This window comes from Octodon degus, unplaced genomic scaffold (genome assembly GCF_000260255.1).
Source record: "Octodon degus isolate 3935 unplaced genomic scaffold, OctDeg1.0 scaffold00192, whole genome shotgun sequence".
Lineage (NCBI taxonomy): Eukaryota > Metazoa > Chordata > Mammalia > Rodentia > Octodontidae > Octodon > Octodon degus.
This window is the reverse complement of record NW_004524768.1, coordinates 2,010,905-2,028,748: the sequence shown is the minus strand read 5'-3', so window position 1 is coordinate 2,028,748 and position 17,844 is coordinate 2,010,905.

The following is a 17,844-nucleotide window of genomic DNA, read 5'->3' as shown; positions in this document are numbered from 1 at the left end:
GTGGGTGGATCCCTTGCAGCTTCCAGGGAAGCAAGGGACAAAGAAAGATGCCTGTTGTCTAGTGTTGTGACCAACCTTTAGCCCAAAAAGAGCTTAAAAGCAGCTGGTCTCCCAGCGATGAGCTCACATCACCACAGTCAAGGGAGCACTGCATACACCCGATGCCACAGTTCAGAGAGCCGGTCCCTCGGAAGGAGCTCTGTGGAAACCCCACCAGGCTCTGGAAAACAGAAGGGAGGCTAAGCAGGGGCTTGGGTGCCAAGCAGCCTTCTTCCCCGGCCCTCCTTGCTCTTTGCATCCTTGTTCACACACGAGCTGGGTGCAATAGCTCACCTGCCTTCATGGGCAACAATCCAGAGCGTCTGTGATGATTGAAGCAGGGCTTCAACCATTGATCTCCCCCATAGAGTAAGTTACACAGAAAGCCTGGAGGCCCCAACCAGTGTTGGGTCTCTCTTACTTGTTCCTCTAGACACCTTCAGTCAGGAGCAAGAAGCCCACCCCCTGCACAGCCTGGCACACAGACCCCAACACCAGGTCTCTCTTCCACAAGTGAACAGGGCTGGGAAGTGTTCTGCTGACCAAGCTCAGGACACTGTACAGCTTTCTTTCTTTGTTTGGGTTTATAGTTTAAGATCCAGGGCCTTTGAGCCTTAACGGGTGACCTTTGGGTTTCACTGTCACTACCCCTTGACATCCTCAGGAGCATCAGCATCACCCAGATGTTCTGTAGTGGTGGAAACCCTTGCAGAGACACTGCTTATCACTGTTGTCTCCAACCTCTAGGGGGCCCTGGGGTGTTCTGGAAAAGAAAGACCCATAGCGTAGTGTGAGGCACAGGCTAGGACTTGTGGGGCCCCCTCCTGGAGTCCTGTCTACTCTCTTACCATCGCGGTGACCCCACAAAGACACTTATGCTTCTTCATTATTTATCCCCCAAGCGACTCCCACAGGGCAGTCACTGGTCTGTATCTGGTCCACTCCCTAAAGCAAGGAGGCTAGTGAGCAGAGCCCCACAGCATGATCCCACATGGGCCCCTTTGGTCCTGCCTTCACCATTTCTGTCCTCATAGAACAGGCTGTCAGAGAACGTCCAGGAGGACAGCACCATCAAGAAGTGGAGCCATCCCAGGAAGACTTGGGGTGTGCAGAGTGTGGGGTTCAGGCAACAGAGGTGAGAGAGCAAGTCACGAAACTGGGAGTAGGTGTGAAGACAAGAGGCCAAGTTGGCAATGATCCTTGGAGACAGATGATTCCCGCAGCTGCTGTCAAGAGTACCCCCAGGAGAGCAGCAGTGTTAGGGACATCAGTAGACAACTGCTGTTTGCTTCTTGCCTAAGCAGGTGCTCAGAGGGCCTCTGCAGCCAGCCTGCCCTGCTGCATGTGTGTCCCTGCTCTCCAGGAATGAGGAGGGCAGGGGTGGATGCTGTAAGCATCCATCACAGAGGGCTCAGGGGATGGGGTAGACAAGGCCACAGCCAGCTCCAAGTGCAGGGATCCCTCCAACACTACCAGCACCAGCAGAGGACTCCGAGGCCCAGCTCACCTCTCACAAGTCAACACAAAGCCCCGCAGGAACTCTGTCCTTCTTGATCGCCTCCAGCAGCATGTGCACACGTTCTTCTACTGCCGCTCTGCTGGAAAACCATACTTTTATTTTTAGTGAAGTCCATGCACACAGTGAAACTGAAGAGTTTTAAGTAGCTTATGTTTTTAAAAGTGGCCAGCCTGACACCAAACCTTCTCTGCACCCTAGAGGAAAGCATTTTCTACTTTTAAAGAGTGTTTCCTAGTACTGGTTTCTGTGTGTCCACATGATGTACTGTTGTTGTACTTCCTGGTGGCTGAAAGTTGTGAAGCCCTTCCTGTGATGGAAGGTGAGAGGTGAGAGGTCACCTCTCCTCACTCCTATCTGGGCCCACAGCCTCCTCTCCCCTAGTCGGGGTTTATCTTATTAATATGAGGTGCAGGTCATGGTCTTCCGCTACGAGCATCCCTCTTTTCTGACACAACGTGGAAGTTTATCTTTTTTTCCAGGAGTTAAACATTACCCTGGAATACATTTCCACAAACTTCTTGCTAACATTTCTAAGTTTTTGATACAGCCATTTAGTGCTGCAAAACTTGCCCAACTATTCAAATAGTTGTGTTTTATTTTTTCCTTCAACTTTTGGGGCTTCTTCCCCCTGTCCCGTGCAAGGTGTTATATTCACAGAGGAAGTTCTTGATGTTTTATAGTTTTCTTCCTTAATACAGTAGTCCCTTGCTGTTTTGTGGTTCAACTTTTACAGACTCACCGTTTTGCAGGTTTTCAAAACATATTAATCTAAATTATTTATCACAGATTTTTTGCTATATCACGGGACTTTGAAGTATTGTAGAGTACTGCATACATATTTATATGCATAGTATTTATGGTTTTAATGACTTTTGCCTGAAAATATAAAACATATAAAAATATATTAAAATGCTAATTCTAACATATTGACAGAATATTAAATCAAAATAAAATACACTGTTTACAATAGGTATTTGTTTAGTGGATAATACATACTGTACTATACAGTATATATATATTTAAAATTATGTAGGTTTACAAGCTTAGAAAAATGGTTAAGAACATTAGGAGTATTGTTAAAAGTGTGGAAAAGGTTTATAAGTTTGGGAAGGGTCTATAAAGTCTTAAAATATATATGAATACTAAAATAAATATAGCATCGCTGCTTCACCTATTTTCAGTTATCACCTGGTGCTGGAACTTTGATCTCGAACTTTTGACCTCTGGAACTGAGCAATCCTGATTCCTGGGGCTCTATACCACCTGGGGTGGGCTTTTATGCCTAGAAAACTAACCTGCCTCCTGTGTGAGGGTGGCCAGACAGTCAGAGGCTGCACAGAGAAGAGAGAAAATGGTAACGCAAAGCCCCCAGACTGGCCTGCCTTGACCCTGAAGAGAGGGGTTCACTACCCAGAGTGCCCTGGGAAAACAGGGGCCCCTGTGGTGCACACTCGGCTGCCTACAGGGTGTTTCAAGAGGCTTCGCTTGCCCTGGGTTTTGCCTGCTCTCTTTCTGTTTGTAAGTCCACAGGGTTTCCACTCCTCTCTTTTGTGGCTATGTGTTAGCTCTCCCTCACTGTGACAAAATGCTGGCGCACATGGAGAGGCTCATTTGAGCTCACTGCTTCGGAAGTTTAGGTCCATGGCTTCCTGGTCCTGCTGCTTCGGTCCTGGGACAGAGCAGGACAAGATGACTGGCCGAAGAGGCCAGGAAGGAAGAGGGACAGGACCCTAGGGTCCCCTTGAAGAGCACAGCTCCAGTGCCCTAGCTCCCTCCCACTAGTCCTCACCTCCTGAAGTACCACCTACGCCCAGTAGTGCCATCGCTTGGGGAGCATACCTTCTGTGGAGGACTACCCAGAGACCTCTCCCCGAGAGAAGAGCAATGATCTCCATTTTAGCTGAGCCTGACCCTATTTCCACGTACTGATGGGCACAGAGCTGGATAGGACTTTTCCTCATCCCTTCAGTTGGCTTTAAGCAATGCAAATTGGCCCAGCTGAGGTGCTCATGTGTAGTCCTTGAAGCAAAGAAACAGGGCAGTGTTTCTCCGCCCCCAAATAAAACATGTGTGAGCCAAGGCAGGACAGAGAGCCGTGCTCCATGACTTGGGCTGTGATCAAGCCTCGAGATAAGGGGCTCTGTCTTCCCAGGGCACAAAAGATTTCCCATCGGAGCTGAGGCACTGGCCCCAGCACATCACATACGACCTCAGCTATGTCATGTAGATTACTCCTTCTGCAGATCCTTTCCCTGCATATATTGCAGAGGTGATTCAGGCCTCCTGCCTAGCCCAGTCTACCAGTCTCACAATCACTCATCCTAAGCCACTCCCTTCTTCACAAATGAACAAAATCTGGGTTCAGTTCTGGGTCATGGTCTTTGTTCCAGTTAGCTATTATCATAGCCAGACTCAGGAACCCCTTGATTCCCCACTGTTTTGGATATATTAATATGTCTTTATTTATGCTGTAGGTTGCAGCAGGAGTGGTAGATTGGAAATAACTTGATAGGATTCCCATAACTGTCCCATAGGATTACAAATATAACCTTTGAGGACCTGGACGAGGCCTGGGGAGGACTCTCTGCTTTCCACCATGGGCCTCTGAGGGACCATATCCAAGCCTTAATGGCTGAGAGACAGAGGGCTGGCACCTGAGTACAAGCAGCCTGTCCTCTCAAGCTGGGAGTCCCCTTGGCCTTCAAAGTGTAGTGTCCCTTGGAGCTTAGTTAGAAGCCTACCAGAGCTGTGGAGACAGAGCAGATAGCCTTCCTCCCTGAGACTGTCAAAAGGCTCAAGAGCACATGCCACCTTCCCGCAGAAAGGAAAGGGAACCTCACGACTACCTCAGTAACAACCAAAACCATAATATGAACAGTATTTTTTAAGAAGTGGGGAAGTTTTAAAATTGTCCCCCTAATTCCTAGATGGTCTCATCTTGAAGGTGGAGATTTCATCTCTTCCTGCAGCATCAACAAGGATTTGAGTCTTGCTTCTGACAAAATCATGGAGAAGGAGGAATAGTCATCTGTCTGTGGATCAACCTGACAGACACTGCAGGACCTCCAGGGAGAGGCCAATACCACCACGCAGAGGCCTGGGATTGCCGCAGGCCCCAGTGTGGAGCAGGAAGGGCCTCCACGGCCACTCCATTGCCAAAGCAGCAGGAAAGCACCAAGCACATTCTGCTGAGGAGAAATCCCAACAACTGGTTAGAACCCTTAATAGTAATTGTTAGAGACAAGGACAGGCTGAAGGACAGCCACAAACTGGAAGGGTGCCCACCCAATGCACCATGGGATTCTGGAACAGAGTCAGGGTTGGTAGAAAAATGGGACACTCAAAATGTGCAGTTTATCTAGTAGCATTTTACTGATAGGAAATATTCAGTTTTGATAAACAGATTATGGCTATAAAACATTTTAGAATTAAGGAAAGCTAGATGACATCTATGATACGTATCAAGCATCTTTCTTGGCAGCTCTTAGGTAAATCCAAAATGATTTTAAAACATAAGGATAGAAAGCAACCTTAAGCTCCAGCTCACCACCACTGTAGCCCGTGAGCTGGCAATGCACAAACCTAGCAGCTGGCCTCCCCCAGACAGAAGCTGGCCTCAGGGCCCTGGCCTCCGCACGGGCTTCCTGTGAGAACAGGGCCCTCACACACCCTTCTGGGACAGGCTCCATGTTGTGAAGGCATGGGCAGGAGACAAGACCTTCAGGGCTTCTACCTTGCACCTGCCCACCATCTCATGCCCCGGGGTCCACCCTGGTGTGGCCTCGGGCTGCTCTCTCTGCCTCTGTCCACAGAGGGCCATTGGGGACTGCTTTTCCAGGGTCCCTGTCTTCTCCTCTTGTCTGTCCTTCTGCCCAGGTGCCCTGTCATGCACACTTCTCGCTTCTGCCTTTACCAGACTCTGACTGAAGGCTTGCTGTGGTGGTCTGGCCCATCCCTCTGCTCCTGAGCCAGGAGACTTGGCAGGACCCTGAACTGTCAGGGACCAGAAGCACTCTGAGATGTGTCCAAGAGATGAGTGGCCTTGTGCGGCAGGGGAGGAGACACCAAGCCCCAGCTCCCTCTGACCTGCTAGCAGCCCCACTCCCTGGACGAGCTCACAGGTGTACATCGTCAGGAAGTGCAGCAATGCGCATGTGGTGTACGTGTGGGGGTGGCATGCGGTGTGAGCGTGGTACGTGTGGTCTGCATGTCTGGTATGTGTGGTACGGGTGTGTTGTGTGGAATGTGGTTTTGGGGTGTGTGTGGTATATGTGTAGGTGGTGCACATGTGTGGAATAAGGTATATTGTGTGTGTGGTACATGCCTGGAGTGTGTGGTGTATAATGTACACATGTGTGGTGTGCCTGTAATGCATATCTAGTATATGTAATCTGTGTTGTTCGATTGCATGTGGTGTGTATGATGTGTTAATGGGGTGTGATTAGTGAAGCATACATGGTGCCTGGTATGTGTAACACATGTGTGATGCATGTGTGTTCCTATGTATGACACATGTGTGGTGCATGTGTGTTCTTGGCATGTGTAATCCATGTGTGATGCATGTGTAGTGTGGGGATGGTATACGTCGTGTGTGGAGTATGTGTGTGATGTACTGTGGTATGGGTGTGGGTGGGATATATGTGATGTGTGTGGACATGTGTGTCTGCCTATAGCTGGCTTGCTGTATGTGATTGTGCAGGTTATGGCATATGTGTTTGCTCTAGTGTACAGTGTGTGTTATGTGTACTTGTCTGAGATGCAGTGTGTGTGCACGTGTGCACTGTGTGGCATCATATAGCATGTGCTTTCATGAGTGTGTGTGTGCCCACACGTGTGCACACTACACACCCAGATCACACCTCCAGTTTTTAACTGAGCCTCCGTCAAAGGAACCTTAATAGAAAACTTGCAGGTGGCTTCTGCCCCCTGAGGGCCCTCGGGAAGCTGGGCTGGGTTGTGGGCACAGACAGGAACAGCTCAGGCAGGCACTGCTGCCCGCCTGCCCACAGCTGGGCTCTGCATTACTCACGCAGGGCAAAACCCTCAGGCCTGGCTGAGACAAGGCCAGGGAGGACGCACCGGCAGGCCAGCTGCATGGCCCAGACACCACTCAGGATATTCACTTCCTGTTGGGAGGGAAAGGACCAAAGCACATCTAGGACAGGTGGTGCTGCACGGGACACCTATAAACTACATCCTCGGAACTACATGCCACCCTGTGTCACAGCTACCGATCAGGTTGACCGCTTCCCATAAGATCAGTAAGAAGAACTGAAGTTTACACTGAGTGATACCTTGATAATTACTCATGTTCTCATGCAGAAGTGTCCCCACGACTCCTAACATCACAAAGAGCCAAAGTCATATAAGTACAGTGTGGTCCGAAAAGCACTGCATTTCCAAAGCAGCAAAGGAAGTTAACTTTATTACTTACAACTTGGCTGGGCGTGGTGGCGAGCGCCTGTGATCCCAGCTCTTGGAAGGCTGTAAACAGGCGGATCACCATGATTCTGATCTAGTAGTGAGACCCTGAACACCCTGTAGACCCTTCCCTAAAATATACAAAAAAAAGGACTAGAATTACTTACAACTAAAATATTGTTTCGAGAGGGTCACTTTAGAAATAGAAAGCCAATTTCTCTAAGAAATATTTGGGATTTTTTTCAATTTTAAAAATGTAACATCCAAACAGTGGAAGAATGTTTTCATATCAGAAAGCTCTTTCATTAAATCAAAAATCAACGTACCCTTACTTCCTGTTGCAACTGAACCCCATTTTTGAACCCCATTTTTAAAGGGAAACACTATAGAGGAAAAGAATAGAGTGAAATTTCTGAGCGACTCCCTCATTTTCACAAGGTGAGGGGGTACGATGCCTCCCTCCAGGGCTGTATTCCCACAACCCCTATACACCCTGGTGACCTGAGCTCTATGTGACTTGAACCTTCTATTCTTGAGGCCCATTGTCCTTGGAAACAAAATTTAGGAATCCAGGGACACGAAGTCTACAAGAGCTTTTACTGCTTGAGGCGCTCAAACCCATACCCCATCCATCACCTGCATCCTCCAGAACAGAAGTATATCTGCACAGGGCCCCACCCCTTCAGCAAAGGTGGCATCTCCACACACGTGTGTGCCCTGAAGTCATAGCCTGGAGTTCTGAAGGGGCCATGGAGCTCTTTTCTTCCCCTCTTGCGTTGGAAGGCCTGAAAATGCTGTCTTTGAGAAATGGTGTAATTATTTTCGAAAGTAGGGCAGAGCTCTGTCGGGAAGATGTGTTTCTGGGACACTGCTCAGAGCAGGCCTGTGAACTTGACCACCCATGTGTATAGACGCTGATGGCCACGGGGCTGGCGTCAGCAGACATGGCCCAGATTCAAAGGCCAGGGGTCTTATGCTGCTTGAGACACTAAAAAGATGCTTCATGAATGGATGTCGAGATAGTAGGAGTTCAAAATGAACACCCCTACCATCCCTGGGATGAAGCCAGACTCCTGCTTTAGGTGGCCAGAATGAAACCACACAGATGCTGGCCTAAGTGGTGGAGGCTTGTCTTGTCTGGGTCCTGGAAGCTGAGACCCAAACTCATGGCTCCAGCACAGTCCGGCCCCTGTGCAGCCCCTTTCCAGGCTTGCAGCTGCCTTCACAGCTCTGTAGGGTATGGTGGGAGAGAGGAGAGAGATAGAGAGAGAGGCAGAGAGAGGACACCAGCCCCAGGTGAGGGCCTGCTCTTGAGATGTCATTTAACCTTGATGGCTCCAGAGACAATGTACAGCCAGATGGTCACCTTCCACCATGGGGGTCAAAGTTATGCCAATAAACATGGTGAGAGGAGCACACTTAGGCAACAGCAGAGGTCTGCAGCATCTGCTGTGTTGGCACTATGAAACATCCCTTGTCCGCAGGGCCAGGTGGACTTCTGACCACACTGTCCCCAAGGGGTACCCTCCCTGTCTCCCTAGCCGTGCCTCAGTTTCCACACTAGCCTCTGGCCCTTCTTCCCACCCATCTCTCCAGTGGCCCTCCTTCACCCCAGCTTGGGCCCTGCCTTGGGGTGGGCTCACTCCTGTGTGTGGCTCCATCCACCACTACCCTGGGCCCTGCCAGGTGGTGGTCCGCAGGCTTCTCCCAGCCTCCGCCCCTCAGCTGTGCTCACACTCTGTGCTCTTGGCCAGTCTCACATCCTTAAACCCAGTTTCTGCCCACACAAGGAGCAGAACTGATCCCATGTCCGGCAGCCCAAATTTGGCACCTGTTCTCCATCTTGCCAAATTGTCTGGCTGCTCCTGCCCTTCCGTTTTATTCTTCAGATCTTTGGTTTCGCTTCTTTGCGTTTATTTTCTCATGTTCACTGTGAACACAGGCAACCTGGGTTTACTTTGGCACACTCTGAAAAATAACGATGTCGTGCAGTACTCATCATAGGACAGCATCGAGCACCTTTGTAAGGGCAGAAGCCACTAGGTGCGGTGGATGGAGAGGGCCACCCATGCAAGACAGAGGCTCAGAAATGCGGTCCTCACTGACTGCTGTGTGAGTCCAAGGCTCAGCAAGGTTCAGGAGTGGCAGGGGTCAGGCCTGTGGATGTGAAGGTGCAATGTCCAGCCAGGGCTTAGGAGGCTGGCCTGGCTGGCTCCTGGCCTGGCGGCACCTGGCCTGAGCGGCTTGGTGAGCTCTTCCCTGTGCCAAACGCATGCTCACACCAGCCTTGCCTGTGATGGTACAGGAAGCCCCCACATGGAGTGGGGAGTCATTCCTCTTACATTTCTGGCTGTAGACCCCACAGGCAATGATAAGTGCATGCGCAGCCATAACTGTAACTGGGGAAGGGCTACGGTGTCAAGCACTGGGACTGGCATATCACACCCTGGGTTCCAGGGCCAACATGTCATGCCATACTGGGATTGAACTCGGGTCTTTGCACTTGCCAGGCGAGCAATTAGACTGCTGAGCTAACTGCCAGCCCTTACATTTTTTTATTTGGAGGCACGTCTCTCAAATTATTCAGATAAGGCTCGCACTTGCCATCTTCCTGCCTTGGCCTCCCTCAGAGCTGGGATTACAGGCTTGGAATAAGCTCTTTGACTGTCACCAAACACAGCACTTTCTGCCCACTACACAGCCTGCCACTGCCTGAAGACAGGGCTCTGGCAAATGACAGCCTACCACAGAGCAGCTCCACCTGAGGGGCAGGAGTCCTGAGATGCCAACCTGCCTCCCAAGGAGAGAGCTTACAAAGACAGTGGACAGAGGCAGAAAGGCGACTGGGAGGAAGACAGTGGCCTGTGCAGGGTCAGCACACTGCGTGCCACACCCAGCACACGAGGACAGATTTTCTGGCCCTCGGAAGTTATATTGTCACCGTTGGACGCTTCTGTGCTTAAGTGGGCTGCCTCCAAGGTCCTGAAGAGCAAGTCCAGCAGCTGTCACCATCAAAACCTGTACATCTGAGATGTTATCTATCATGGCCACCCCCAACATTTTGTGCACCAAGGACCAGTTTTGTGGAAGATAAATTTTCCCTCAGAGGGGCATGATTCAAGTTAACTGTATCTATTATACTTCAGTTGGTATTACTGTTGGTGTTATTGTTATTGGATGATGCTGATGATGATGCTTTCTACGGCCTGATAGAGTTGTCTCTTTACTTCAGTTGATATCATTTCCAAAATTTCAGATGTGTCACTTTCAAGTTCTTCTATGTCCTTATTGGCTGAACTTGTTCTGGGTGGGCTGGAGGCCTGAGACTGCCTTTTGTTCCTTCACTGTGACATTTTTGAAGCTCCCAATGTTCAACTAGGCTCAGCAGTGGCAGTGAGGGGCCAGGGCATGGGCCAGCAACTGGGGGTGCAGCTTCACCAGGGCTCCCAAAGCTGTCCGGGGTCCGTGAGGTTCTCACAGTGGTGGGGGTGGGCGGGGCACAGCTCGCGGGGCTCCCTCGATGATGGGGGTGGGCTACGGCTCAGCGAGGATCCTGCGAACAACCCAAATGCCCCTCAACTGAGGACTGGAAACTACGTTCCCACACACTGGCCTCTAGAGCTGCTCCCCCAGTGGCCGGGCACCAGGGCCGGCGAGGGTACAGGCCTCTGGCTGTCATGACTGTGTGACTCTAAGATCCTCAAGAATCCCAGGGGAAATCCTCCAGCTTCACTTGCTTTTTGAAATTATTTTAAGAGAATAAAAAATAGTTTCAAACAACATTAGAAACGATACAGAATTTCACTAAACAAAATAATAGGAATTCAAAGATGCTTGTTATAGTGCATGTTATTGTCTTCAAATTAGTTGTACGGATTACTAGATACAAGCATGTAAAAATGGTCAAAAAAGTTATAAAAATTAAAAAGGAGAGAGGATCACTATAAGTCCAATCTGTGTAGTGAGACCCTGTCAACCCTGTACTAAACAGATAAAAAAGAAAAAAGGGGCCGGGGAGATGGCTCAGTAGAAAAAAAGCGCTTCCCTGGCAAGTGCGAGGGCCTGAGTTCAATCCCTGGTTCCGCCAAAGAAAAAAATAAAACAGAAAGAAAAAAGAAAAAAATAAATCAGCAGTATAATTATCCAAGTCATCCTGTGTATATACATATGTATTTCTTTTTCCCTTCCTTTCTTTTTTTTCCTTTCCCTCATCCCACTTTTCCTTTCCCTTTGAACAGATTCTTTCCCTTTCACAGTATCTATTGTACCTTTTAGATTTCATTTACTTTTTCAGGTTCTTCCACTAGCGAGATAATACGATGTGGATGGTCTCTAGCTGCAGCCATTTATCTATAAAAGCCTCAAGTTTATCTCTCTTTATAGCTGAGTAATACTTCACTGTATAAAAGCATCACGTCTTTTTACCCATTCCTGAGAAAATAACTAAGACACACACACACACACACACACACACACACACACACACACACACACCCCAGCAGGGGACACTGGAGGCAAATCGAGGAATGCACGCTTGTGCTCAGGTTAACACCAGGTCCACACCAGGTCCACGCTACCAGTACAAGAGATTGGATACAGTTAATTCCCAAATGGTGTGAAATCTTGCCTGGATCAGTCACTTTAGTCTATTTATTTTCTTTTTCCAAAATTAGAAAAAAAAAAGCAGTCTGTTTTTCCCAAAAAATCCATGGATTTTCCAAACAATTGTAGTGCAGGAAACTGCTCCATGAATTCTTTTTTTTATGAAAATCCTGGAAGAATTCAACAGTGGAACAGAGCAGCCACACCCAAGAGTGGCTCTTGTGGGAAAAAAATTCAGAAGAAATGAGGTCACCTCTGGATTGCACTCCTGGGTGTGGGGCTGGCTTGAAGAACAGAACAGTCCTCCAGTCCACACCCTTCCACGTCTTGTGGTCCAGTGCAGACCAACGGGACCTAGGCTGGACATCTATGTACCACACAGACACAAATGCAGTCCACAGCTGGTGCAGGGTACCACACAGAGGAATGTGTGACATCGGGACACAGCAGGAAACATGCCTGTAGGACCCCAGCTCCCTCCACACAGCTTTCAAAGCCTTGGAGTCTCCCCACTGGTGAGGGTGCCTTTGCACGCTAAAGATGAGATTACTGCGCAGGCAGCTCTGGCAGCTTCAGGACAGGGTCTGCAGAGCAGAAATACCAGGAAGGACTGGTCAGCTGCGACCCTCAGCACCACCCCATTTCCCACTTCTGGGTGAGGAAGGAGGCTCTTATGTGAGTTGACCTCCAATGGCCATCTTTCCTATCTAATGACATCTCCAAGAAAATCCAGAAGCATGGAGCTCGAAGGGCTGAGCTTTCACACCACAGAACCTGTGGCGATTCCTGGAGAGGCCACCCAGAGAGGGTGGGAGAGCACCACATCCCCTCCCAAGCCCGTTCCATGCGTCTTTTATCTGTATCACTTGTGAGGGCCTTTAGAGGAAACCTGTGCATGTGTTTCCCAGAGTTCTGTGAGCTGCAAATTAATGGGACCCAAGGAGGAGGTTATAGGAAGCCAGCGTAAAGGTGGCCATTCAGAAGCCTGGATGAAGCAACCCTGAGCTGGGGGAGAAGGCGCAGGAGCTGAGTGCTAAGCCTGTGGCCTCTGATGCCATGTCCAGGTAGCTAGTGTGCTGACAGAATTTAGTCCGAAGGCACCTACTGCTATCTGCTGCTGCCAAGATGACTGCTTGGTGTGTAAGGGAAGAAACCCACATATCCAGTGTCAACAGGAAGTGGTACTGCTGCCCATTATGCTCTGTTGTACCTGTGACTCCTCAGGCAACATGGCAACAGGGATCCAAAGAAAAGGGTCATTCGGAGCTGGCTCCAAAGCAGCAGAGGGGCCTCTCCTTGCCTCCGATCTCCATCTGACCATGTCCAAATGAGTGGTGTCTTTTATTGCCAGGACAAGGGGGAAAGAATACAAGGAGAACGAGGGAGACCTTGCCTGCTGTTCTTGGCTCCTTGCCTCCCTGGGAAGGCCCTGCCCCCCTGGACCGGCATCGGCACATCCTTCTACAGTACTGCCCTGGCAGAAGGCCTGCTTTGCAGTGCGTTTCTCTGAGTGAGGAGAGGAGAGGCAGTGGCATCTAATCCCAACATAAACCACTTATCTGGAAGGTGGAGAAGCAGTTTACCTCAAAATGAAAAATAAATAATAATAAAACCTAGTTTGTCATGATTTGTTTTACCTTCTCATGGTGAGTGGCATAGGACAGTGGAAAGAAGTTGACTTTTTACATGAGAGGATTCCTTCCTAAGTATGGTTGGAAACCCAGAAACCAGCCTTCAGAGCCCTGTTGCTTCCAGACACAGAGCTTGCCCTCTGCATGGGCTCCTATGCCGGCTGAAACGTTCCCGGGTGAGATGTCGCCTGCTGCTCACCTTGGCCCACCACAGCCACCCACACAGCATCCTACTGCCCTCCCCTCACCTGTCCATGGAAGACAGGTGTTAAAGATAGCAGATGGCAGGACTTGGTGATTTATGCCTGTCATCCTAGCATTTGGGAGGCTGAAGCAGAAAGATCACAAGACCAAGCCCAGACTGGGCAACTTAGGAAGAGTATGTCTCAAATTAAAAATTAAAATAAATGCCTTACAGTAAGAAAGGTAGTATAACAGTTACTCATACAGCATTTACATGGATGGGCACTATACATAATCAAGAGACAATCTCAAGTACATGGAAGAAAATGTGTAGCTCTATGCATGTAAAGCACCACTACATCTAAGGGATTTGATTGAGCACTTAAGGATTCTGGTATCCTGTAAGGTCCTGGCACCAATCTCCCACAGACTCCAAGGGAAGACTGTTCTGTCCAACCAGTCCATGTTAGCCACACACTATGGCTTGACTGGAATCCCACTGTGTTGACAGGAAGGATTCACAGTATCGAAGGCTGACAGCCACCGCCAGGGCAACATCTGCAAATTATAGGGATGTGGAGACAAGGAGAGCCAGCCTCAGGCCATTCTGGAATAAGGAAGGAATGTGTGGGTAAGATAAAAAAAAAAATGGAGCAAGAAAAATCAACACTGAACAACCATCAGTATGATAAGGAGTATCTTACCACACAAGAATACAGAACAACCTAATGAAGCAACCTGGCACCATGAGGACACCCACAAGCAGACCCCAAGAAGCAAGGCAGAGGTGTAGGTTCCCTGCCTGGCATTACAGCCTCCTCCCACTGGGGCCTTCTAACCCCCCAGGCTGGACTCTCTCCTTCCCAGAAGAATGTAAAAATCAGTGTCAGTTAGCTGAGAAAGGTCCTTATTGTAGAGCTGATAATGCAAAGATTAATACAGAGTTGCACAGCATGGTATCCTTAGTCACCCCATTATGGGGGAGGACGGGAAGGGGGAGAGCAGAAAGGAGGAGGGAACAAGGAGCGGGAGGGAGAGGAGAGATAGATGGAGGGGGTGTCGTATAAGTCAGTCTGCAGGCAGATGACAGATGAGAGCTGTGGACACAAGATGTGATCGAAAAATAGAGTGAATATTGCAATTAATTTCTGTAGAAGGGACACTGCCATTAATCCCTCTCAGAATACTCCTGCTTCTTTTGAACACACGTATCCCATCACTTTTGCCACTGTGTGGAGCAGTGCTGGGAGTGCTCCTTCTGGGTGTCTTTAGTTCCGCTGCTGAGGCTGCCTTGATGTCCTCAATCAATTCAACATATCTACCTTTATGGTCAGTTTTTGCTTTTTGAAAGAGCTGGATGTTGCATGGTGTCAAAGCTGGTGAATGAAACAGATAAAGACAGGCTGCCATGTCTTTACAAGCCCCCTTTTCCCGTGGACGGCAGCAGCACTTGTGGTATTCTTCATCACACCTCGCAAAGACACGTGCCAAAGAGGACTTCCAGAGCTGCCCCAGAGAGTGGCAGGAACAATGTGCTCCAACCCAGGGTGAGTGTTTTCAGGGAGACTAGTGTCTTTTACTGACATAAAGGCTTAAGATCTATACACTTACTGTGTATTTTGATTGCCCCGATATATATAGAAAAAGGCATGGATGGAAACATCAAACCTCCCGTGAAGGGCAGCTGGAATGACAGTGGGGGTGGACTGCACACCTCACTGGTTTTCATATTGCAGAACTAACCAGCAATATTAAAATCAGTGAAGTTTTGTTACTGTTGATTTTAATAGTTGTAAATACTGGTTGCAAAGAATTCAAGAGGCACACAAACTTGTGAGGTAAAGAACAAAATTCTTTTTGTCATAGAAATAGACATTATTAACATTTCATTTGTTTCTAGAAGTTTAATTTTTCAAACAAAATGCAGGGAGCAGCCTCACACTTAAATATGTGTTTTAGAGGAAAGAGGGATTTTTGCAAGTCAAATATATATTTTGAATCATGGAATCCGCAGGTTTAAGCAATAGAATTCTTAAATAGCATAGTCATTGAACAATGGTTTTCTACATCAAAAGTGGTGGCACATGCCTTTAATCCTAACATACTGGGAGGCTGAGACAGGGAGATTACAAATTGGAGCCCTGTATCAAAATAAAAATGAAAAAAACAATGTAAAGACCTTGGGTTTAATTTCTCATGCAGAATGCTTTTACAAAAATATTGCACTGAATTTCACTCTACCACCATCTCCTGTGTCTCTGACTTCCAATTGTTTAAACTTAAACACATATCTACATCTTTCTAAGCATTCAATGTTTATGTACATTTCTGTTTAAACACTGCTATTTTACCCCAAAGAAAAGCCGAGTGGGTTATAGTTCAAGGTTGCACAATGTGTGTGAATGTACCCATATGCCTATAAATTTTATTTCTTTATTTTCCAAGCTAAGGATAGAGTCCAGAGCCCTGCACATGCTGGGCACAGGACTTTAGCACTGAACTACATCCCCGACACATATCCCTAAGATTTAGAGACTGCTCTTACTCTTCCTTGTGATAACATTTATAACCTTAAATAAATCATAGTGAACTATTTTGACTCATGGTTTTGAGGCTATACCTAAATGCTCTGGGTGCACCAGGTCTTCCTGAGCCCTCCTTTGTTTCCTCCACCTATAACATGCAAATATGAGACAGCGCTACGTTCAGACCTGTGTTCAGGACCCACACTACAATGCTGCCTCTCTAAATTAGGGGAGGGTGGGACGTGAGCTTGCAGTCATCCTGCCTGCCCCAAACTCACTCAGGATGAGTGTGGGACATTGCACAAAGTGCCTGACCTCCCTGGCTCTCCATATGAGCTAACTCATCATCTGACCTCGCCCACCCCAGACCATCATATGAACTCTTTTCATTACTGAGCTTGTTTTGATGAAGCCCCTGTCTAGGCATTCCACTGAAGAAGTAGTTTCCATAAAGCTTATTTACTTGACTTACATGCAGTATTGAAGAATGACAAATGCCCTTGTCTACCTGTTCAGCAGGCACAGAATTTCTCATCCCATTTCCCACCTCCTTTAGAGATGTTCTCTTTAGAAACCTAAAGGTGAGTTCACTTTCATCTGGATGCCAAGTGATCCTTCTCCTCCTCAACACTCATCAGCTGCCAAGGAGGACCTCAGAGCCAATTTTTCATCATTGTCAGTCCTAGAACGTAAATGTTCTTTCACTTAGTTCTTTCATATTTCCAAAACCTAATCAATATGAATGGTAAATATAAATCAATCCTTCCTAATGAAGCAAAATAATATTTATAGTCAGTCATAAGCAGAGCTTCTCTTTTCTTATAAATATTTCCCACCTCCCTCATTGTCCCTCAAACAATGTGAGTGGTACCTACTCCTTAAGAACATTCTACCTGGTGTGGAACACACACTTGTAAGCACTTATTTTGTTCAAGCTCCCAACAGACCCGGAGTCATGTCTTATCAATGAAGGAAACTGGGGCCTTGACCCTGGGTTCCTGAACGTTCGTTGCCAGTCTTGGGGCTCTTCCCTTGCATATTAGCTTTCCATCACGATGATAAGATACCTGAAATGATCAAGTTAGAAGACAGGTTGGCTCATTGTTTCTGGGATTTCATGGCCCCCTGGACCTGTTGTCTTGGGGCTGTATCACCTTGGCACATCATGATGGGAGCATGTGGTGGAAGTGGCATGCACACCTCATGTGCTCAGGAAGCATATGCGGAAAGCGAGAGGCTGGGGTCCCTCTGTCCCCTCCCAAGGCACAGCCGCTCCATTGGCAAAGGTGCCAGGGCCTCCCAATAAGCCACAGACTGGCCACCAAGTTCTAAACATGTTGGCCTTGCAGGAAACCCTAATGAGTTCAACCTTACCTCAGTGATTTGAACAGTATCTGAACACGGAGCTTCTCAGGTCCCTACCGGTTTCCTGCGCAAGTCCCTTGGTGTGCCCTGTGGGTGCACCAGCCTCACAGGTTGGGGAAGGGCCTGCAGCTTCGCCTGCGGGTCCTGTGTGCCTTGGAGGTCAGAGGCAAGGAGAGAGCCACACACAGGTCCACAGTGCCCCCTTGGAGTCTTCTATTCTTGGGGTCCCTGAATTTCTCTTAGACTGAAACATACCTCCAGAATTCTGTGTGCAGGTGTTCTGTAGACAGATCTATATAGATTTTAGCCCTGCTATTAGAACAGGAGCCACAGGAAGCATAGAATTCTTCCCCAAGGGCCCTCATCTGATTGTTTGAACCTCCAATTGGACACTCCTAGGTTGTTCTTTCCCTAACAACTGTTTCTGGTCCAATTCACACACACACACACACACACACACACACACACACACACACCTTATTTAAGATCACTCTGAGAAAGATCCAATTTTCTGAGGAGAAATCCTCACTACTACAGATCATGAATTAGCAATCATAGG